Source organism: Sus scrofa, chromosome 1, assembly GCF_000003025.6.
Source record: "Sus scrofa isolate TJ Tabasco breed Duroc chromosome 1, Sscrofa11.1, whole genome shotgun sequence".
Taxonomy (NCBI): domain Eukaryota; kingdom Metazoa; phylum Chordata; class Mammalia; order Artiodactyla; family Suidae; genus Sus; species Sus scrofa.
Genome location: NC_010443.5, coordinates 261,424,886 through 261,448,871, shown reverse-complemented (window position 1 = coordinate 261,448,871; position 23,986 = coordinate 261,424,886). Strand labels below are relative to the sequence as shown.

General features: G+C 40.1%; 1 pseudogene; it reads left to right on the top strand.

Moving 5' to 3' along the window:
- LOC110259667 overlaps nt 237-23,986 on the top strand; it is a 41,027-nt pseudogene continuing 17,277 nt past the window's right edge.

The window sequence follows — 23,986 nt, the reverse complement described above, 5'->3', positions numbered from 1 at the left end:
GTTCGGTCCCAGGCCTTGCTCAGTGGGTTAACGATCCGGCGTTGCCGTGAGCTGTGGTGTAGGTTGCAGACGCGGCTCGGATCCCGCGTTGCTGTGGCTCTGGCGTAGGCCAGTGGCTACAGCTCCGATTCAACCCCTAGCCTGGGAACCTCCATATGCCGCGGGAGCGGCCCAAGAAATAGCAACAACAACAACAAAAGACAAAAGACAAAAAAAAAAAAAAAAAAAAGGCCCTATGGTTTAATGACTAAAGCATAGATTCGGAAGCTCAATTAGTTGATATAGAGCCCTGACTGCCATTTATTAGCTGTGTGATACTAAGCAAATCACTCAACCAATCTGTGCCTAAATTTCCTCATTTGAAAACATGGATAATAATAGTACTTACGTTATAGGACAATTCAAGGATTAAATGAGTAATGGAAAGCACTTAATCACCATGACTAGCACATATTAAGTACTTGATAATCACTAGCTATTATCACTTGGACAATAAATTTTCCTGTCATAATAAAGTGGTACCTGTTTAATTTATTTCTTGACTGTTCAACAGAGAACGTTCTGGCTTGCTCCAGTCATACGGGAAGGAACTTACAATAGACAGGTCCTGGAAAAATATTACAAAAGGCTGAACATTACTATAGGCTTGGCTGTACTACATGCTTCTGGAAAGCAGGTGCTCCTTTTCTGTTTTTTTTAATTTTGAAAAAAATGTAGTTAAGCACCCACAGTCTTTCTATATTCAAAGAGCTATTCCTACTTAATTCTAATCATTATTTCTGGCTTACCTGTATAATTATTTTTAGTAATTACTTTCTCTAGCCATGTCTGAGTCGTTAACACTACTTGGGAATCCTTTCATTAGTATCTAGTAGCTCTTTTCTTCACCACAAAGTTCTAGATCCAACTGCTCTACCCTTACCTACTGATAGTTGTTAAGCAACAATGACACATGTGTTAGCATGTGACAGGTAATTTCCTCATGATTTTCAGCAAAATACATCTTTTCTGCTGTGTGCGTTTCATGTTTCACAGGTTTTCAGCTCAGGACCTGCAAGAGTTTGTCCACTCTGCTAATAAGTATTTTATGACTGGCTACAATGTTATCTTTTACATCTTGGTGGATAATTTCACCATAGAGTTAGGTCCCCTTAGAACATTTAAAGTATTTTTTGGTGTCCAAAGGTGGTATATAGGAAGACATTCATTTCATATACAAGAAGAATATATGACTATACCTTAAACGCATCCAGCATGAAGTCAACTTTCTCTTCATGATGACTGCAAACCAGATGTTCAAGGATGACTTTGGAGTGGAAACCCTGGGAGACTCTGGAGCTCAACTTAGCGCATGGTAGTATTTTTAAAATGCTAAAAATTTCCCTTATGAGAGACCTAAATCAGCAGCTTTCATCCCTTTTGAAGAGGGAGATTTTTACTATCATAGTGCAATTGTTGGTGGCACAGTCCAGGAGGTTTTAGACCTTCTTAAAGAATATCAGGAAGGAACTATTCAAGATATCAAAAATAGACTTAGCAGCACATATGAGCATCACCTAAACAAATATTTTTTTTATCAAGAAACCCAGGAGTTCCCGTCGTGGCGCAGTGGTTAACGAATCCGACTAGGAACCATGAGGTTGCGGGTTCGGTCCCTGCCCTTGCTCAGTGGTTAACGATCCGGCGTTGCGTGAGCTGTGTGTAGCTTGCAGACGCAGCTCGATCCCGCGTTGCTGTGGCTCTGGCGTAGGCGGTGGCTACAGCTCCGATTCAACCCTAGCCTGGGAACCTCCATATGCCGCGGGAGCGGCCCAAGAAATAGCAACAACAACAACAACAACAAAAAAAAAAGACAAAAGACAAAAAAAAAAAAAAAAAAAAAAAAAAAAGAAAAAAAGAAACCCACTAAGCTGTTATTACCAGAATACAATTGGGATCCAAGTTTTAAAACTCCCCCACAAATTAAGTGTGTTAAGATAGCATGGCAGCCAAAAAGTATTTGATGGTTATATCATTAGATTTGTGGAATAATAAATTAATGACAATAATTCCTCAAATATAAAACTTATTAGAATTTTCATTGTATTAGACTTATAAAAACGTGCAACCTTCCAAAATGTTTCTCTCCTTGCAATTTTGAACCATCTAAATCTACCTATGCTGGATTAAGAATAAATGAATGTTATTTAATGTTAATGCACAGTGATGTTACTATATATATTATAAATAATGTATAAATACTTTCTGAGGCATAAAATGGATGTTTTATGAAGAAACACAACCAGAATCTAGTTCAGAAAACAATAATAGATAAATAGGTAGATAGGTAGATAAACAGATACACATACACAAACTATCAAAGGAGGATATGCGTAAGGGGAAAAATATTCATCAACTCAGTCATCAAATATTTACTCAGTTTTTTAGAGTTGGGATATGTATTGACTTGTTATTAATCTCTTCAATTAGTATGCACTCTATCTAGTATCTGATTGAACTTAAGTGAACTAGAGACTTTGTCAAATATATATCTTACTTTTATTGTTTCAAATATGTTGAGTTCATTTTTTTAATGCTACAAGAATTTTATTTTAAAAAATTAGATATCTAAGTGTTCTAAACAGAAAAAAAAATTAGATATCTAATGAATTCCATGGTAAATATATCATGTACAGTCAGGGATAGAAAAAAATGTTTCAAAAATATATATTGTGCCCTTGAGCAGCCTACAATATAACAAAGGGAGATAAAACTAATCATAAATATCTCTTTTACAAGTTTATAAGTGCTAAAAACCCATAAGGAAGACACGGCTAGGATGGCACAGTGGTTAAGGAAAGGGAGTAATCACCTCCTTCAGAATCTTTCTGTAGTTATACCCACTATGTTTCCATAAATTAATGGGGCATTATAGCATAGTTATAAGAACTAGAGGTTTTAAAGTCAAAATAAGCTATTATTTTAATCCTCTTTTATTTTTTGTTTGTTTATTTGTTTTTACAGCCAACCCTGCAGGATATGGAAGTTCCTGGGGTAGGAACTGAATCAGAGCTGCAGCTGCCAGCCTACACCACAGCCACAGCTGGATTTAAGCCCCATTTGCAACCTACACTGCAGCTTGCAGCAACACCAGATCCTTAACCCACTGATCGAGGCTGGGAATCAAATCCACATCCTCAGATACTAGTCGGGTTCTTAACCCTCTGAGCCACAAAGGGAACTCCTATTTTAATCCTCTTTTATGGGAGAAAAACTGAGGCTTAGTAAGTAGTCTATAAAAGGCAAGGATTATTAGCTATTAAAACACTAAAATTATAAGGAATATTGATGATGACTGTGGCAGGCAGACTTATGAAGGTTTCCAATGATCCCTCTATCCTGGTATTTGCGTCCTTGTATAGTCCTCTTCCACCACCACCCACCTGTAGTGTGAGCTCAATGTAGTGACTTTCTTCCAACCTATGGAAGGACCAAGATGATGGGATGTCCCTTTTTTTTTTTTTTTAACAGCATATGGAAGTTCCCAGGCTAGGGGTCGAATTGGAGCCGCACCTGCAATCCTATGCTACAGGCACAGCATACTGGATCCCAGCTGCATCTCTGACCTACACCACAGCTTGCAGCAACACCAGATCTTTAGCCCACTGAGCGAGACCCACTACGTTGAGATCTGAACCTGCTGAATCACAAAGGAACCTCCGATGTCACTCTAATGATTAGATTACATAAGACTGTGATTTCTTTTTTTTTTTTTTTTTTTTTTTTTTTTTTTGTCTTTTCTATGGCCGCACCCGAGGCATATGGAGGTTCCCAGCCTAGGGTCCAACTGGAGCTGGAGCTGCTGGCCTGGGCCAGAGCTGCAGCAGCATGGGATCCAAGCTGCATCTGTGACCTACACCATAGCTCACGGCAATGCCGGATCCTTAAGCCACTGAGTGAGGCCAGGGATCGAACCCGAAACCTCATGGTTCCTAGTTGGATTCATTAACCACTGAGTCACAATGGGAACTCCCAAGACTGTGATTTCTATCTTACTAGCAGATCTCTTTCTTGCTGTCTTCGATGAAGGAAGTTGAAATGTTAGAGAGTCCCTCACAGCAAGGAACTGGGGGAAGTTATCAGCCAATAGCTAGAAAGGAACCGAGGAACTGAGGGTCCAACAACCCTCAAGGAACTAAATTCTAACAACCATGTAAATGAGTTTAGAAGCAGATCTTTCCCCAGTTGAGTCTTCAAGTGAAATCTTATCTCCAGACATCTTGATTGCAACCTTGTGAGAGTCCCGGAAGTAGAAGATTCAGCTTAACCCCTGCCCAGATTCCTGAATCACCGAAACTGTGAGATAATAAATGTGTGCTACTTTAAGACATCAAGTTTTGGGATAATTTGTTATGCAGCAATAGGTAACTAATAGAGATATCATACTGGAAGTGAGGTGATGCCATAAAAAGACACTAAAATGGTGGTGGGAATGGTATTGGAACTGGGCAGTGGATGGAAGCTGGAAAGACTTTCCAGCATGTGATAGAGAAAGCCTAAACTGCTTCGAGCAGACTGTTAGTAGAAATCTGAACTTTGAGGATATTGCCAGTGAGAGCTCAAAAGGACCCGAGGGACCTATAACTGGTAATTGGATGAAGGGGCACCTTTGTAAGGCAGTGACAGAAAGCACCGTCCAGTTACATGAAAAATAGAACATGTATCTAATGAGCCTGGTTTTGTAGATGAGGAGATTTCTAAGCTTTCTTCCTGCTATTTATATTTAAATGCGTGGAAATAGACTGAGGAAAAACTATAAAAGAAAATAGCCTATTTCTTTGTGACTTCTGGCCTTAGACAAGATGACAAAGACTCACTTTCCCTGTTATTCCCCTCTAAATACAACTTAAAATCCTGGAAACAATTACAGACAACCATAAAAGGACTCTGAAAGGTAGAAAGAGGAAGGCAGGCCGGCTACGGAACTTAGAACTTGAGGAACAACATGGTGGCGAGTTCCCTGCGATTTCTTTTTATCTCCCATATATCCCAGCTCCATCTTCACTCCATACATGGCTGGCCCTGCTCTGCCTACACCAGCAGCACCTGCAAGAGTGGGCAGCTAATTCCATCCAGAAGCACCAACAAGTTGAGTGTCTCCTGGCCCTCCACTCAGCAGTAGAGGGAGACTCATATCCAGCATCTCCTGGTCTCCATTCAGTGGCAAAGGATGAACCCCCAGCACTACCACCAGACACAGAAGGAGGCCCAGGTAGATGCTTCCCTCTTTCAGTGGTACTGGCCCAGATCAAATAAGAAACTTGTTGGCACCAGGTGACCTAGAGAGAAGGCCCTGAAAAACTCACCATCCTACAGGCTCACCATCCTCCAGAGGCTCACCACTTGGCAGCGCTGGGGAGCCTAGGAAAGCACCTTCCACCCACCTCAGGCATCACCATCAGTGGTTAGGCAGGTATTGCATGGTACCCTGGAGAACAGCCTCTGGGAAGCATTCACTACCCCATGGCCCAGCATCTCCCACACATCCCCTAACAGGAGCTGCCTGGGAAAGTGCACTCAGCCCCTGCAGGCAGCATCATCAGGCTCAAGCAGGAGTGCTACTAGTGCCAGGTGAACGAAGTAGACCAGAAAAGCACTGTATAGGATCTGAAACCTATATTGTCATTGGAACCACAGCCAAAAAAAGTAAGCTAAGGACTATGCACTAAACATAAACAAGGTGACTGCTTGCTGAAGTAAAAGACTTAAATAGGGTCTTATAACTCAATTCTCAAAAAGTCCAGAATACAACAGGAAAAAAAAAAAAATCACTCATCATACCAAGAAGCAGAAAAGTCACAACCTAAATAAGAAAAGGCAATCAAGCGATGCCAATAGAGAGATGAATCAGGTGTTGGAATTATCTGACAAAGATTTTAGAGCATCCATCATCAAATAGTGCTTCAACAAGCAATTCCAAGTTATCTCATAACAAATGAAAAATAGAAAACTTTAGCAAAAACATTTCTAACTGTAGAAGGACATATACCATACACTATCATTTATATATTACTTTATAAATCACAAAGTTAATCTACATACTATTTAGGGATATATACATATGGCAAAAATATAAAGATATGAATTGCAAGAAGGATCACCAAATTTGTGATTGTGGTTACCTTTGTGATAGAAAAGAAACACAATTAGAAAGGGATACACAGTATACTTCGGCTAGATATGAAACGTTTCACTCCTTAAGCTTGAAATGAAATGTTTCACTTCTTAAGCTTGATTTGTTGGTACATGTTCATTATAACAGTCTTCACATTTTTATGTCTGAAATATTTCATAAGAAAAATGACTTTATTAAAACACTCTACTAAGTGATGGTCTGTCTCTTATAGTTTGAAACAAAGCATTAGAGCTTAATGTGGTTAAGTTTTGCTTTAACTTTTAAAGTTTCAAAAAATATAAATATAAAATATAAACAAAAGAAGTAGAGAATTAGAATATCTCAAAGAATTTCAGTAGAAGGGGAAAATATCTTTTCACAAAAATAACTCTAGACTCTTACCTCATACCTTCTACAAAAATAAAAATCATTCAAACATCTAAATATAAGAGATAAAACGCTAAAATTCTTAGAAGAAAACATAAGGATAAATCATGACCTTGGATTTGGCACTGGTTTCTTTAACATCAAAAATACAAGCGAAAAAGAAAAAAATATATAGTGTACCCCCTCAAAGTTCAAAACTTTTGTGTATCAAAGGACATGATCAAGAAAGTTAAAAGACAACCACAGAATGGGAAAAAATATTTGCAAATAATTTATCTGATAAGTCTAGTATCTTCCTGGCTCTAGACTTCTATATAAAGAATTCTTGGGGAGTTCCTGTCGTGGTGCAGTGATTAACGAATCCAACTAAGAACCAAGAGGTTGCGGGTTCAATCCTGGCCTTGCTCAGTGGGTTAACGATCCGGCGTTGCCGTGAGCTGTGGTGTAGGTCGCAGACACGACTCGGATCCCGCGTTGCTGTGGCTCTGGAGTAGGCGATGGCTACAGCTCTGATTTGACCTCTAGCCTGGGAACCTCCATATGCCTCGGGTGTGGCCCAAGAAATGGCAAAAAGACAAAAAAAAAAAAAAAAAAAAAAAAAAGAATTCTTGGAGTTCTCTGGTAGCTCAGTAGGTTAAGGATCCAGCATTGTATTGCTGCGGCACAGGTTCCTGGCCTGGGAACTTCCACATGTTGCAAGTGTGGACCAAACCAAAAATAATAATAATTCTTACATCTCAAACAACAGGACAAACAACCCAATTTACAAATGAAAAGAACATTTCCCAAATATATGTATATATATAAATGGCCAAAAAGCACATGAAAAGATGCTTGTTGATGCCACAGCAAGAACTCCTATTTGCAGAATTTTTGATGATGGCTACTCAGGTGTGAGGAGATACCTCATTGTAGTTTTAACTTGCATTTCTTTGGTAATTAGCAGTATGGAGCATATTTTCATGCGCCTGTTGGCCATCTGTATGTCTTTAGAGAAAGGCCTATTTAGGACTTCTGCCCATGTTTTTGACTGGGTTGGTTGGGCTTTTTATATTAAGCTGTATGAGCTGTGAAGCCATCTGATCCTGGACTTTTGTCTGTTGGAAGGTTTTGTTTTTTATTTTTATTTCTTTAGCCGCACTGGCAGGATGGATGTCGAAGTTCCCAGGCCAGGGATCAAGTTCCCACCACAGCAGCAATCTGAGCCACAGCAGTAACAATGCCAGATCCTTAACCCACTGTGCCACCAGGGGAACTCCCTGTTGCAAGTTTTTAAATCACAGTTTCAATATCAGTACTTGTGATGGGTCTGTTCATATTTTATATTTCTTCCTGGCTCAGTCTTGGGAAATCGTGCCTTTCTAAAAATTTGTCCATTTCTTCCAAGTTGTCCATATTATTGTTATATTGCTGCTTGTAGTACTCTCTTATGAGTCGTTGTAATTTCTGTAACTTCTCCTCTTTAATTTCTAATTTCACTGATTTGGGCCCTCTCCCTTTTTTCTTGATGACTCTGGATAAAGGTTTATCAGTTCCATTTATCTATTCAAAGAAACAGCTTTTAGTTTCATTGACACTTTCTCTCTTTTTAAGTTTCATTCTCATTTATCTCTGAATTTATGGTTTCTTTTCTTCTACTAACTTTGGCTTTTGTTTGTTCTTCTTTCTCTAGCTCCTTTAGGCATAAGGTCAGTTGCTTATTTGAGATTTTTCTTGATTCCTGAGGTAAGTTTGTATCACAATAAACTATAGGTTTTGGATCATTGTGTTTTTCATTTTCATTTGTCTCTGGATATTTTTTATCTCCTCTGCGATTTCTTCAGTGATCCATTGTTATTTAGCAGCATATTTATTTATTTATTGCCCTTGGTCCTGGCGAACATGAGGCTTTGTGCTCCCCCTTTAAGAGTGAAGTCTCTATTTCTACCAATCCTGTGGCGCTTCTGCAATCAAACCCTGCTGACCTTCAAAGCCAAATGCTCTGGGGGCTCCTCTTCCTGGTGCCGGGCTCCTAGGTTGGGAGGCCTGACATGGTCTCAGAACTCTATCCCCCCTGGGAGAACTTCTGTAATGTAATTTTTCTCCAGTTTGTGGGTTGCCCACCCAGGGGGGTGTGAGATTTGACTATATCACAAATCCACCTCTCCTACTGGTCTCACTGTAGTTCCTTCTTTTATGTCTCTATTTGTAGACAATCTATTCTGGTAGGTTTCAGTCTTTTTCAGTGATGACGGTTATGCAGATTGCTGTGATTCTGGTGTGCTCTTAAGAGGAGGTGAGCTTAGGGTACTTCCACTGTGCCTTCTTGGCCACTCTCCTCTGCCCTTGCTTCCTTTCAGTCTCTTCTTAACACATCCAGCCAAGGTGATGATATTAAATTGGACATAGGACCATACCCCTGCTCAAAACTCTGATAATTTCCCATCTAATTTAGAATAAATGTAATAGTCCTTGCTGTGACCCTGAATGCCCTCATCTCCTAACACTGTCCCCCTAGTTCAGTCTACTCTTCCCCACTGTTCCTTGAACTCACCAGGAACACTTTCACCTCAGGGCCATTGCATTATTTCGTCTGCTTGACATGCTCCTTCACTACCTCCGTCTTTCACTCACAGGTCATATTCTCGGTGAGGCCTCCCTGATCACTTGGTCTAAAATTATCAAGTCCCACCCCCCCCAAATTTTTTTAAACTTAATTCTTCCTTCTTTAATTTATTTTTTCTCTTTACCATTCATAACTATATAGCATACTATATATTTTACTTATTTATTGTCTTTCTCCCCATAAGAATGTAAGCTTCCATGGGTTCAGATGTTTTGTCCGTTTTGTTCATAGCTGTACTTCCAACACCTAGAAAAGTAACTGGCATATAGAAGGTATTCAGGCAGTACTTGTTGATAAACAAAAGAACACATGACTGATGACTTTAGAAACTGTCCTCAGATTCTTAATTCACTGGCTTTTTAATCCTTTAACTAGCACAAAGGAGTACATGAAAAGTAACACTAGATGGCACAATATCATTGGTAATATTTGGAAAGTAACCCTAACCCATTCCTCTGGACTGGAATTGCTTCAAGTCTAAGCGTTGCCAAGTTGCCTCAGGCCTCCCTACTCCCCAGCCTGTTGATGTTATGTTTTGCTGTAATAACTTAAATTTGACTGATTTATGCCCATCTGTATAAATATTATTCTGCCCTGCTAAGTATTCTATGCTTCCGTGTGCCAGTCCACATTACCAAGCTCTTCCTCCCATTCCTTGTAACCTCCAAATCCATCTTTAACTGAAGTCACCAGTGCACTGAAGCCCCCAAGTTTCTAGAGCTATGAGTGGTCTGCGGAGAGAAAGAATCTGTCCCCTCTGGGTTTCACTCTGTTGGGTGCAGGGGTCATAGATTTTACCCCCAACCTCCTCTCTCCCTAGAGAACACATTGTATCCATGGGTTCCAAAGACTGAGGATAGATTTGAATGACAGCTACCACAGAGACTTAAGAATCAGCATTTCTCTTCACCAGTAAAGGCTCTCTTACTGGGTCAAACTTAAGGCATATTAACTGTTCACGCCCTTAAGACCTGGTTATCCCAGAAGGTGCCTCGACATTCATGCCAAAAAGTTCCTGTCACTAATTAGCTTTTGCCAGTTCATAGTAGGATGTGGTGACCAACTCATCCTGGTTTGCCAGGGACTTTCCCTGGTTTGATTCAGTTTTGTTGCCATTGTTTTTGCCATGCCCTCAGCATGCAAAATCTCCCAGGCCAGGGATCGAACCTGCACCACAGCAGCAACCTGAGCCACGCAAAGACAATGCCGGATCCCTATCCTGCTGGGCCACCAGGGAACTCCAAGGGACCTTCCCCATTTTAATGCAAGAGGTTTTAGGTTCCAGAAAATCCTTCAGTCTGGGGCAAACCTGGACACTTGACAATTCTACATTAAGCCCAGATCTCACTTCACTCAAACGTAAACCAGAACTGTGTCACATTTGTATGAAATGTTTAACAAAAATATAGATTCTTGTTCTCTCTCCTCCTACCCTACTGTTGTCAGTCACCAAGTCAATTCTGTCTCCTTTGTGTCACATATATCTATTTTCTGCTCTATATTCTCACTGCAAAAGTTAGTGGGAAACCCAGTAACCATGAAGAGATAGGACCAATTAAGATCCAGAACCTTCAGGAATAAAGTTTTATTTTATTTATTTTTTTTTCCACTTTTTAGGGCCACACCCACAGCGTACGGAGGTTCCCAAGCCATGGGTCAAATAGGAGCTGCAGCCGCCAGCCTACACCACAACCACAGCAACGTGAGATCTGAGCCACGTCTGTAACCTACACCACAGCTCACGGCAACATTGGATCCTTAACCCACTGAGCGAGGCCAGGCATCGAACCTGCGTCCTCATGGATGCTAGTCAGATTCATTAACCGCATGCCGGGAACTCCAGGAATGAAGTTTTAGATCACTCCACCTGGTACAGGTGCTGGCTCAGAGCAAAGGAAACATGAAATCAGTAGAGGAAGAAGGAAGTTACAAATATCAACTACAGACTCATGACCAGAGAGAAGAAAGGACTAACACATAAACATTATTTTCCTCCTTAAGGTATTTTTGTATATGTGTGTATCTATGTATTTGTGTAAACACAAAATAATTCTTCTTTCTTTTTTTCTTCTTTTAATTAATTGTAAGAATTAATGCCAGTGGTTAACTTCATAGTTTCATCTTTAGCTTACAGAATATTCAAGAGGGAGTCTGAACTTGAGTAATTCACATCATCAGAGAGCAATAAAATGACATTTGCAACCTTTTTTTGTGTGTGGAAAAGGTCAGAGTGCCTATTTCTACAAAGGACAGTTATATCTTGTTAAAGAAAACCTGAAATTTATTACTGCTGTAAGGAAGTTGAAATGTATGTAGAAAGCTGTGTACAGATAATGGGCAAAGTGATGAGCTGTCCCAGTTATTACACCATTGTCTCTCAGGCCAAACCCACACTTTTATACTCTGCTTGGTGACGCTAGGGTTGGGACTATGAGAGCAATATTCCTACTTTGCCAGTTGACTTCCTGTTTGATTCTGCAAAGTGGAGGAGGAAGAAAGGATACACTCCCTTCCTGACAAGTGGTTATAAACTGTAATATTTAGCTTTGGGGGGGGACTCCGAGAACTAGCCTCATCATGCCTAATCAAAGATATCAGCAGGAGTTCTGGTCGTGGCTCAGCGGAAATGAATCTAACTAGTAACCATAAGGATGCAGTTTTGATTCCTGGCCTCACTCAATGGGTTAAGGACCCGGCATTGCTGTTTCCTGTAGTGTAGGTTGCAGATGTGGCTCAGATCTGGTGTTGCTGTGGCTGTGGTGTATGTAGGCCAGCAGCTACAGCTCCGATTCAACCCCTAGCCTGGGAACCTCCATATGCCATGGATGTGGCCCTAAATAGACCAAAAAAAGGGGGGGGAGGGGATATTAGCAATAGTCAGCCAGTGCCCAGCCTCTGAGTCTCAGGGTCCTCTCCTCCAAGCTTCTTTTTGTCCCCCCAGTCCCAGGAGAGACAGCTTCATCATAAGTTTCCTACCTCTGGGTTAGCTCAGTATCCCCTTTTTGGCTTTTTCAGTTCTCCAAAACTGCTTAACCAAGTCCTTCTATTCAATTCTCTCTTGGAAAGCCAAGTATGTTTTCTGTTCTTGTGAATATATCCTGACAGTCACTCTGTGATGTAAAGAACCCCAACCACCTGCAGAGCTAGCTGAAAACAAAGGAAATATAGACTGAGTGGTAGAAGAGGGAAGTGATCACTATCAACTATAACCTTCTTACAACAACAAAGACTATATACATATTATACAAAGTACTAATACATATTTTTGTTATGTACTTATTACCCAATGATTTCTACTCTTCTCCCTTCCCTTCCTTCTACAGTTTTGTATGGAGTGTTGGTGGAACTTAATTTAAAATTTAGTTCAGTAGGTCACCAGGCTACAGAACGTCACATTCTGGGCCTTCGGGAGAGGAGGGAGGCTCACCAGTGGATCTTGAAGTCCAGAAGGAGACAATGACTAATGGGACTTTAAGTCCCTCATCTTGTTTGGGGAGAAGGGGAGAGTGTCACTGCATGACAGGCAGAAGTATGACGGTATTAAACATGGGCAGAAGGGTGAACTTGAATGCTGAGTAGCAAAAGGGATGAGCTATATGATTTTGCCCTCAAATCCATTCTTTGCCCTTCCACTGCTCTGCTCTGGACTGCAGGGGGCTTGACCTCTGTGAGCCGTCTTGCTCATGCTCACTATGAGCTGGTTTCTGAAAGACAGAAAGATAAGGAGAAAAGGAAAGGCCAGGATATTTCTCTCCCTCTCTTCTTCTTCTTTCTGGCTTTTTTTTTTTTTTTTTTTTTTTTTTTGTCTTTTTAGGGCTGCACCCACAGCATAATCAGAGCTACAGCCACCGGCCTACACCACACCCACAACAAAGCGGGATCTGAACTGTGTCTGCAACCTCACGGCAATATTCAATCCTTGACACACTGAGCAAGGCCAGGGACTGAACCCACTCCTCATGGATACTAGTCAGGTTCATGACCTGCTTGCTGAGCCACAACAGGAATTCCCTCTCCCTCTCTTTCTAACTCAGGCACTTCTCTGGCAGTGACTGTACCTCCTTAGTGGCCCCAGCTCCCTTTAGACAGGTCCCTAGAGGTCCTAAACTCCACCCTCCAGCTCTGAGACTCAGTAACACAGGCTTCTTACTTTTGTTACAGGCTACAAGCTGTGGCTCTTCTGCTTCATTTTTTCACTTAGGTTCTCAGTTCTTCTATCACCTGGCAACCACTTCCCTTCATTATATTTTCTTTGTTGTAAATACTAGAAGTGGTTGCTATTTTCCTGGCTGACCCTGACTGTTAAAACAGATGATAGCTAATCCCATTCTAGGTATACTGTAATACTAAGTCAATATTATGCAACTCTCCTACTTTTGGGTATTTATATAAATACACCTACATGCCTACAAAATGAAGTTAATACAAAGTTATTCATTACAGTGCTGTTTGCAAAGCCAAAAATGAGAAACAAACCTCAGTCATTTTCTATAATGAACTGCTTAAACAAACTGGGACATCCATGGAGCTGTAAAAAAGAATAAAACTCTCTATATACATTAGTCAATGAAGAAAGTAGAGTACAGAACAGTGTAAATAGTGTATTATCTTTTATGTAAGAAGGAGAAGAATAAGAATATATGTTTCTTTTTGCATAAAAAACACCAAAAAGGCTAGTAAAAATGGTTACTAATGGGGGACAGAGCAAGGAAGAGCAAGGTAGACAGAGACAGGAGGGAGAATTTTCAATATACATTCTTTATTTTATTTTGTTTTTTGAGATGAGAAGATGCATTACCTATTGAAAAAGCAATAAAAATTATTAAGATGCATAAAAAAATTGCAGCTGAGTCACTAAATGATAAACATAACTGATATCAAAACAGCATAAAACACTTTTTATGGTGCCGTGGGTTAAGAATCGACTGCAGTGCCTCGGGTTGCTGTGGAGGAGTGGGTTCAATCCCCAGTCTGGCAGTTGGTTAAAGGATCTGGTATTGTTGCAGCTGTGGCACAGGTCACAGCTGCAGTTCAGATTCAATCCCGGGCCAAGGAACTTCCAGGGCACAGGGGCCTTACACTCAGAAAAAGCTACAAACAATAAGAAGATCCGTGGTTACTAGGGAATGGGGGAAGGATGAATAGGCAAAACACAGAGAATTTTTAGGTAATAAAAATACTCTGAATATTGTACTGATGGATACATGTCATACATTTGTCCAAACCCAAAGAATGTACACCAGGAGTGAACCCCAACGTAAACTATGGACTTTGGGTGACTATGACATGTCAGTGTACGTTTATCCTTGGTAACGAATGTACATTCTGGTGAGTGACGTTGATCACAGTGGAGGCTATGCATATGTGGGGCCAGGGAGTACAGGTATACCTCACAGATGCTGCAGGTTTGGTTCCAGACCACTGCAGTAAAGCAAATACTGCAATGAAGCAAGTCACATGAAGTTTTCATTTTTCCAGTGCATATAAAAGTTATGTTTATCCACACTGTAGTCCATTAAGTGTGCAACAGTAGTATATGTAAAAAAAGAATATACCTACCTTGATTAAAAAGATACACTACTGCTTTAAAAAATGCTAGCCATCACCTGAGCCTTCAGTGAGTTGTAATCTTTTTGCTGGTAGAGGGTCCTGCCTCAATATTGACGACTGCTGACTGAACAGGGGGGTGGTTGCTGAAGGTCAGGATGGCAATTTCTTCTTTTTGAAATTTTATTTTTATTTTTTTTACAGAATAAAATACATATATTTAAACACAATTACATTCACACAGATTATTATATCATGGATCTTAAGAAACAGATTAAGTGACTCCCACTGGAGAAGTGGAATGGAAAATATGCTGAGACAAATAGGAAATTTATTCTATACTTTATCCCATTTTGTATGGCTTTCATCTTTACTACTTAGTATTATCTATTACATTTCAATTTTTCTTTAAAAATTAGCATTATACTAAAATTGTGTATATTATGCAACTAAAACTTATAAAGAAGAAAGCCTTTTATACCATTAAATATTTTATATAGCATAATAAAAAGAATAACTTAACTGGTAAGAATAACAAAAATAATACACCCTCTGAAAATAAGTAAAATATAAAATGCATAAATTGGTTAAAAAACAGTGTCACTATATAAATATGTCCTCACAATTTGTTGCATCTTATGGATTCTTCAATATTGGCATTACGCCATTCTAGGTGATGTGATAAACAAGACATTATAGACCTTACATTGTACCATGGAGAGAAATGGTTATTAACAATACAATTGTAGAACTGTATTATTTAATTGTACAGTGGCATTATTTAATTATAATTATCATAAATTCTTTGATGGAGAGGAAATCAGAATCAGATCTAAGAAGACTTCAGCATTCCAAGAATGATGTCAAATGACCCCCTTCATGGTGGATTATGCACTTATTTACTATGAGATATATTTCTTCTCCAGAGATTCCTTGTTTGTGCATCAATTGTAGATTTTTGGTTTGCAGTTATTCTGAAGTTTTGACATAAGAGTCTATATGTATATGAGATTGTTTTAAGTTGTTGGTCTCTTAATTGCAAGTTCATCTCCAGTGTCCCACATTTGTACCCACCTCTTCTCATGATTTCTGATTTTGGTGGTATAATTGTGCATGGATGATTTCATTATCTTTACTGTATATATACCTTTACTGGTGAGCATTGTCATTTGTGGCATTTTTGTTTCTGACTGTGGCCTTTTCTTTTCTGCCTAGAGAAGTTCCTTTAGTATTTGTTGTAAGGCTGGTTTAGTGTTGCTGAATTCTCTCAACTTTTGCTTATCTGTGAAGGTTTTGATTTCTCCTTCAAATCTGAATGAGAGCTTTGCCGGGTAGAGTAATCTTGGTTGGAGGTTTTTTCCTTTCATCATTTTAAGTATATCATGCCACTCCCTTCTGGCCTGCAGAGTTTCTGCTGAAAAATCTGCTGATAACCTTATCGGGGTTTCCTTGTATGTTACCTTTTTCTTTTCCCTAGCTGCTTTCAAGATTTTCTCTTTGTCTTTAATTTTGGTTAGTTTGATTAATATGTGTCTCAGTGTATTCCTCCTTGGGTTTATTTTATATGGTACTCGTGCTTCCTGATTTTGAGTGAGTGGTTCCTTTCCCATATTAGGGAAGTTTTCGGCTATTATCTCTTGGAATATTTTTTCTGTCCCCTTCTCTCTCTCTTCTCCTTCTGGTACCCCTGTAATACGGATGTTGGAGCATTTCACGTTGTCCCAGAGTTCTCTGAGACTCTCTTCGTTTGTTTTCAATCTTTTTTCTCTTTTCTGTTCTGCATCCATAATTTCTTCTAATCTTTCCTCCACCTCGATTATTCGTTCTTCTGCCTTCTGTATTCTGCTGTTAGCTGCTTCTAGTGAATTTTTGATTTAGTTATTGTATTTTTCATCTCTTCTTGTTTAAGTTTTATATCTTGTATCTCTTTGCTCAGTGTTTCCTGTAAGTTATCCATCTTTGCCTCCAGTTTATTTCCAATGTCTTGCATCATCTTCAGCATCAACAATCTAAAGTCTTTTTCCTGGAGGCTGAGAATCCCATCACTTAGATGATTTTCTGGGGTTTTTCCTTTCTCCCTCATCTGAGTTATAGTTCTCTGTCTTTTCATTTTTATAGGTTTTTGGTGTGGTGACCTTTTTACAGATACTAGGGTTGTAGCCTCTCTTACTTCTGGTATCTTCCCCCCTTGTGGCTGAAGTTTGTACAGGGCTTGCTATAGGTTTCCTGATGGGAGAGGCTGATGCCTGCCCACTGGTAGGTGGAGCCGATTCTAATCCCTCTGGTGGGTGGGGCTTAGTCTCTGGATGGGCTTAGAGGCAGCTGTGTGCCTGAAGGGTCTTTAGGTAGCCTGTTTACTGAGGGGCAGGGCTGTGATCCCACCTGGATTGTTGTTTGCCCTGGGGCTTCTCAGTGCTGACTGATGGGTGGGGCCAGATTTTCCCAAAATGGCCACCTCCAGAGAAAGGCACACTGCTGAATATTCCCGAGAGCTTTGCTTTCAATGTCCATCCCTCACAACAAGCCACATTCACCCCTGTTTTCCCAGGATGTCCTCCAAGAACTGCAGTCAGGTTTGACCCAGATTCCTATGGAGACTTCGCTCTGCCCTGGGATCCAGTGCACGTGAAAGTCCGTGTGTGCCTTTTAAGAATGGGGTCTCCGTTTCCCCCAGTCCTGTGGAGCTCCTGCACACAACCCCCAGATGCTCCAGGGGCTCTTTCTCCCAGTGCCAGATCCCCACACGCGAGGGTTTGATGTGGGGCTCAGAACTCTCACTCCTATAGGTGAGTCTCTCTCTGTGAACCAGTTAGTTTTCAGTCTGTGGAGATTCCCACCCAGGAGGAATGGGATTGTTTATATTGTGAAATCGCCCCTCCTCTTGATGTGGCCTCCTCTTTTTATCCTGGAGTAGGGTATCTTTTTTAAGGTTTCCAGTCCATTTGGGTGGAGATTGCTCAGCCTTTACTTGTGAATTTTGTTGTTTTTAGGAGAAAAGTTGAGTTCCAGTCCTTCTATTTCACCATCTTAATCCTCTCTCCCCAAATCGGCAATTTCTTAAAACAAGACAACAATGAAGTTCCCCATACCAACTGAATTTTAATTTCACGAATGATTTCTCTGTGGCAGGCTATGCTATTTGATAGCATTTTAAAACTTCTAGAACTTTTTTTAGCATTTTAGAACTTTTTTAAAATTGGAGCCAATCTTCTCAAACCCTGCTGATGCTTTATGAATTAAGTTTTTGTAATATTCTAAATCCTTATTGTCTTTCAATAATCATCACAGCATCTTTACCAGGAATAGTTTCCAGCTCAAGAAGCCAACCTCTTTGCTCATCTATGAGAAGAAACTCCTCATCCATTAAGTTTTACCATGAAATTGGAGCAATTCAGTCACATCTTCAGGTGCACGTCTTATTCTAGTTCTCTTCTACCATATCTGCAGTTACTTTCAACTTAAGTCTTGAATCCCTCAAAGTCATCTATGTGGGCTAGAATCCACTTCTTCCAAACTCCCATTCACATTGATATTTTCACCTATTCCCAGGAATCAGGAATGTTCTTTCTTTTTTTCTTTTTTCTTTCTTTCTTTTTTTTTTTTTTTTGTCTGTGCCTACAGTATGTAGAAGTTCCCAAGCCAGGGATCAAACCTGAGCCACTACAGTGACACCAGATCCTTAACTCACTGCACCACAAGGGAACTCCATGATTGTTCTTAATGGCATCTTAAATGGTGAATTCTTTCAAGAAGTTTTGCAATTTACTTTTCCAGATCCATCAGAGGAATCACTATGTACAGCAGCTATAGCCTTATGAAATTATATTTCTTAAATAATAAGACTTGATAGTTGAAATTACTCCTTGATCCATGGGCTACAAAAATGGACAGTTAGCAGGCATGAAAACAACATTAATCTCATTACACATCTCCTTCAGAGCTCATGGGTGACTAGATGCATTGTCAATGAGCAGTAATATTTCTAAAAGAATATTTTTTTTGAGCAGTAGGTCTCAGTCATGGGCTTAAAATAGTAAATCGTGTTATAATTATATGTGCTGGAATTTGGGCTTTATTGTTTCATTTCCAGAGCATAGACAGAGTAGAATTAGGGGGTCACTGGATATTCAAAATGGTAAATGAGCACCAGCTTCAACTTCAAGTCACCACCTACACTAGCCTCTAACAAGAGTCTGTCTGTCCTTTGAAGCCAGGCATGACTTCTCCTCTCTAGTTATGAAAGTCCCAGATGGTATCTTACTCCAATATAAGCCTGTTTTGTTTACAGTGAAAATTTCTTGTAGCCACCTTCATTAATTATCTTAGCTAGATTTTCTGGAAATTTTGCCGCAGCTTCTATTATCAACTCTTGCTGCTTTACCTTGTACTTTTATGTTATGGAGACATTTTAAATTTTATGTTAAATTTCATACCAGCCTCTGCTGGCTTTAAGCTTTTCTTCTGCAGCTTCCACACCTCTCTCAGCTTTCATGGAATTGAAGATGGTTAAAGCCTTGCTCTGAGTTAGACTCTGACTGGAGGGCATGTTATGGCTGGTTTGATCCTCTATCTGGACCACTAAAACTTTCTCCACATCAACAATAAAGCTGTTTCACTTTCTTGTCATTTGTGTGTTCACTGGAGTAGCATTTTTTTGGGGGGTGGGGGGCTGCACTTGAGGCATGCAGAAGTTTCCAGACTAGGGATCGAACCTGCTCTATGGCAGTAACCAGAGCCACAGCAGTGACAACACTAGATCCTTCATATGCTAAGCCACCAGGGAACTCCTGGAGTAGCACTTTTAATTTCTTTCCAGAACATTTCCTTTGTATTCACAACTTGGTTAACTGGTGAAAGAGGCCTAGCTTTTGGCCTATCTTAGCTTTCCCTGTGCCTTTCTCACTAAGCTTAATCATTTCTAGCTTTTAATTTAAAGTGAGAAATATGTGACTCTTCCTTTCACTTGAATACTTAGAGACTATTCTGAGGTTATTAACTGGCCTAATTTCAATATTGTTGTGTCTTAGGGAACAGGAAGGCCCAAGGAGAGAGAGAGATACAGGGAACATTTATCGGTTAAGCCTACCATCTTATATGAGCATGGCTCGTGACTCCCCAAAATAACTGCAATACTAACATCAAGGATCACTGATCATAAATCACCATAACAAATGTAATAATAATTTTAAAAAAAAGCTTGAAATACTGCGTAATTACAAAAATCGACACAGAGACAAGAGATGAGCAAATGCTGTTGGAAAAAAATGACACCAATCGACTTGCTCAATGAAGGGTTGCCACAGACCTTCAATTTGTAAAAAACAGTATTGACAAAGCACAATAAAACAAGATATGCCTGTATGTGGGAAATCTCTGTACTTTCCTATTTCATTACACCTAAAGCTGCTCTTTAAATGCCTTTTTAAAAAGAAGAAGAACGATGAGAGATAAGGAAAGGAAAGAGAAAGAGAGCACATATACAGAAGGCTACAGTCCTCATTTACACAAATGGCCAAGAAGCCATAGTGGAATTTTTTTTTCTTCCTTTTTAGGGCCACACCCATGGCATATGGAAGTTTCCAGGCTAGGGGTCGAATAGGAGCTGCAGCTGCCGGCCTACACCACAACCACAACAATTGTGGGATCAGAGCAGCGTCTGCAACCTACACCACAGCTCATAGCAATGCTGGATCCCCGACCCACTAAGTGAGGCCAGGGATTGAACCCACATCCTTATGGACCCTAGTCAGATTCGTTTCCACTGTGCCACGAAGGGAACTACCCCCACAGCGGACATTTTAACTCCCCTCCTCTACTCACTTAAGCTATGGTTGCCTTTGCCCAGTGTAAGTCAGTTAAAGATCTTTTCCTGGACAAGTGACTCAAATTTTGATTCCTGAGGTATCCTAGCCTGCTTTATTTTTTGAAACTTAATAACTGGGCATGTAAAAGGAAGATTCTAGACTCTGTGTAAACCTCACTTACAGCAGTTAACTCTAATTTACCTTTGATAACCACTGCCAATAACATCAACCAATACTAGAAGCCTAATTTCTCTAGCTGTGAATTGCGTTTTTTGACTGATCACAATGTTTTATGAAACATAGCAATAGTACCAAAAACAAAGGCATTCAATGATTCCACAGATTATATCAATGGTAGAATTATGACAAAAAAAGAAATGGCAAATAATGCAGATTAAATGTCAGTTTTAATAATTAAGAAATGTTTTCCCCAAGGCTTCCAGATAAAGATGGCAAGTTCAACATAATAATTCAATTTCACTTCCTCTGAAATTCCACTAAAACCACAGTAAAGGTATATTTTTAAAACCCATAAACTCATAAATCCAGAAAGAAGAGAAAAGGAGACAACAGCAATAAAACTGTGGACACTGGAATGCAGAAAAAGTGACTTCGAATATAGTGGGAAAAGCCAAGAACTAAGTTGATGTGTATCACAGACTCTTCCAAAGGCTCAGGAGCTAAGTGGACTTCCAGAAGTGGGAGGTGGGGAGTAGTAAGAAGGGATATTAAATAAGCAATGATAGAATACAGATATGTTTTGGGGGTTCTTTTGGTCTTTTTAAGGGCCTACCCCCAGCATATGGAAGTTCCCAGGCTAGGGGTTGAATCAGAGCTGTAGCTGCTGGCCTGCACCACACCCACAGCCACAATAATGTGGATCCGAGCTGCATCTGCCACCAACACCACAGCTCACAGCTCACAGTGGATCCTTAACCCACTGAGCAGGGCCAGGGATCCAACCCGCGTCGTCATGGATATTAATCAGGTTTGTTACCTCTGAGCCACAATGGGAACTCCATGAATGCAGTTTTAAAATACATTCCCCACCCCTAGAGGAGTGCTGGCTGGGCTTGGTGACTTTCTTCCAAAAAACAGGGTATGGAAAGAAAGATACAAGTAACTAGAGAAACCAGAGACACCACTTTAGCCAAGTGAGCACTCAGGGTTAAGGTCACCAGTCATAAGTCGTGTTGCTGTCATGGACTCCTGATAGGATACAATGAAAAAGGCAGTTCATCCCTGTGACTTTCTTCCTCCATATTCCTGATGTAATCATGGCAAACCCAAACATTAGGCAAACTCAAATTGAAGGACAGCCTATAAACTACCTGACCAGGACTCTTCAAAACCGCCAAGACCATGGAAGACAAAGAAAAAACTGTCACAGCTTGGAGACCAAGGGAGCATGATTACTGAATGCAGTGTAATATCCTGAAACAGAGAAAGGGAACTGGCGAAAAAACTGTTGAAATCCAAATAAAGTCTGCGGTGATGTTTTCACAGTGTTGCACTCACGGCAATTTCTTGGTTTTGGTAAATGCCGCTGGATTATGGAAGATATTACCATTCAGGGAAGCTTGGGGAAGAGTATACCCAAGCCTGTACCATCTTTGCAAATTTTTGTAAATCAAAATTATTTCAAAATAAAAAAATTTTAAATATTAAAAAAAAAGAAAAGGAGCTAGAGTGCTAGCTCCCCTCCCTCATGGTATTAACTCCTACAGAAAACTGGAACTGGTGGCAGAATGATGGAACAGCTGTGGGAACAGGTACCCAACTGGGAAACAGGAGGACCATCTAAGCATGTGGACACTGAATGATAAAAGCCAGTACCAGCCTTAGAACTGGGCGCATGGGCCCCACTAGTTAAGAGAGCCCCACCTATCAGAGAGATAGAGAAAATAAGTTCATGAAAGACCATATGGGTATCCTTATCAAGTCGCCGCACTCAGCACTGGCATAGTACCATCTGTAACTTTAAATATGTCCCTTTTGTGCCTCTAACTTCATTTGAGCCCCAGGGAGATGCTTCTCTACATCTCTTGCTCTTGTCCTCCTTTCTCCTCTAAATAAAAGGTGACTGTTCCTGAATGCTGTGTAGGTGTGTGGGTTGTGCTCTTATGTCAGACAGACTTTGCTATGGAAAGAATGTGAACAGCAGAAGCACTTCGCTAAGAGAAAATACAAATTAATTAGTTTGACAAATCGTTCTGAGAGCCTGTGTGAAATAGATACTTATGTATTAAATTCTCAGAGCATCGGATGTCCATTTTTTTTATTTCATTTTGAATTCCAGTTGGAGGATCCAGTGACATTCGCTAATTAACATACTATTCAGCACCATTATGCATGACAGCTGAGAAACATTTTGCAGTATTAAATAATTCATATTACTTTTTTTGGCTGTGCCCACAGCATATGGAAGTTCCCAGGCCAGGGGTCAAACCCAGCACCTCTACAATGACCTGAGCCACTGCAGAGACCACATCAGATCCTTAACTTGCTGCATCACAGCGAGAACTCCCATATTACTCTCTTGATGTTGTTTTATTTTTTTAATTTTTTATTATAGTTGATTTACAATCCCATATTACTTAAGTCTGTGTGTACATATATCTAGATGTAGAAAGTGTGAAGTGAACTGTATATTTCACAGTGAATGATGGATAGTGATTCTAGGATTGCTATTTGTTTTACTTTTACAAAATTTTTAACGATTTAAATAAAATGTTAAATTTGAATTACCAGACAAGCAACGAGAGAAAGCATGAGATGACTTCTCAGTTCTCTCTCTCGATAAGTTACAGTTTCCTCAAGCAAGGTTTGCACAACAGGTAACACTTATCCAATGTTTCTCAAACCCGAGGCAATTTCCTTCCCTGCCTCACCTTGGGGACAGGCATTTGGCAATACCTGGAGACGTTTTTGACTGCCATGATTCAAGGATGGGCTGCTACTGGTGTCTGGTAGGTAGAGGCCAAGAATGCTGCTAAACATCTCACAATGCACAGGGCAGCCCCCCACAACAACAAAAAATCCATTCCAAAATGTTAATAGTGCCACAGTTGTGAACTCTGTTTTACGTACGTCCAGGAGTCTGGGGTTCTCTAAGCCTTGTTGTCTCTCACATACTGCTATTCCAGTTGTCAAGACCCCACTCTTCCCTAATCTAATTTAACCTGACATTCACAAAATGTCTAGCAAAGTATGTGAACTCATGTACTAATATAATTTGCCAAATCATGGAATCAATCTCTGAATATGGTAGTTACCTCAGCCATATGACTACAAGCTGCAAGAGATTTTTTACAACATTATCCCATAAAGGCTTTAAGTTTCATTCCATTAAGGCAACGCTTTTGCAATGTGAGTATGTCACCCGCTTGCTTTAAATTATCCCATGCCATTAAAGGCATCTATCATGGCTCAATCACTCCTGTACCCCTTTTTAATTAGTCTATGGCAGCAGCTATCTGATTCACCAGA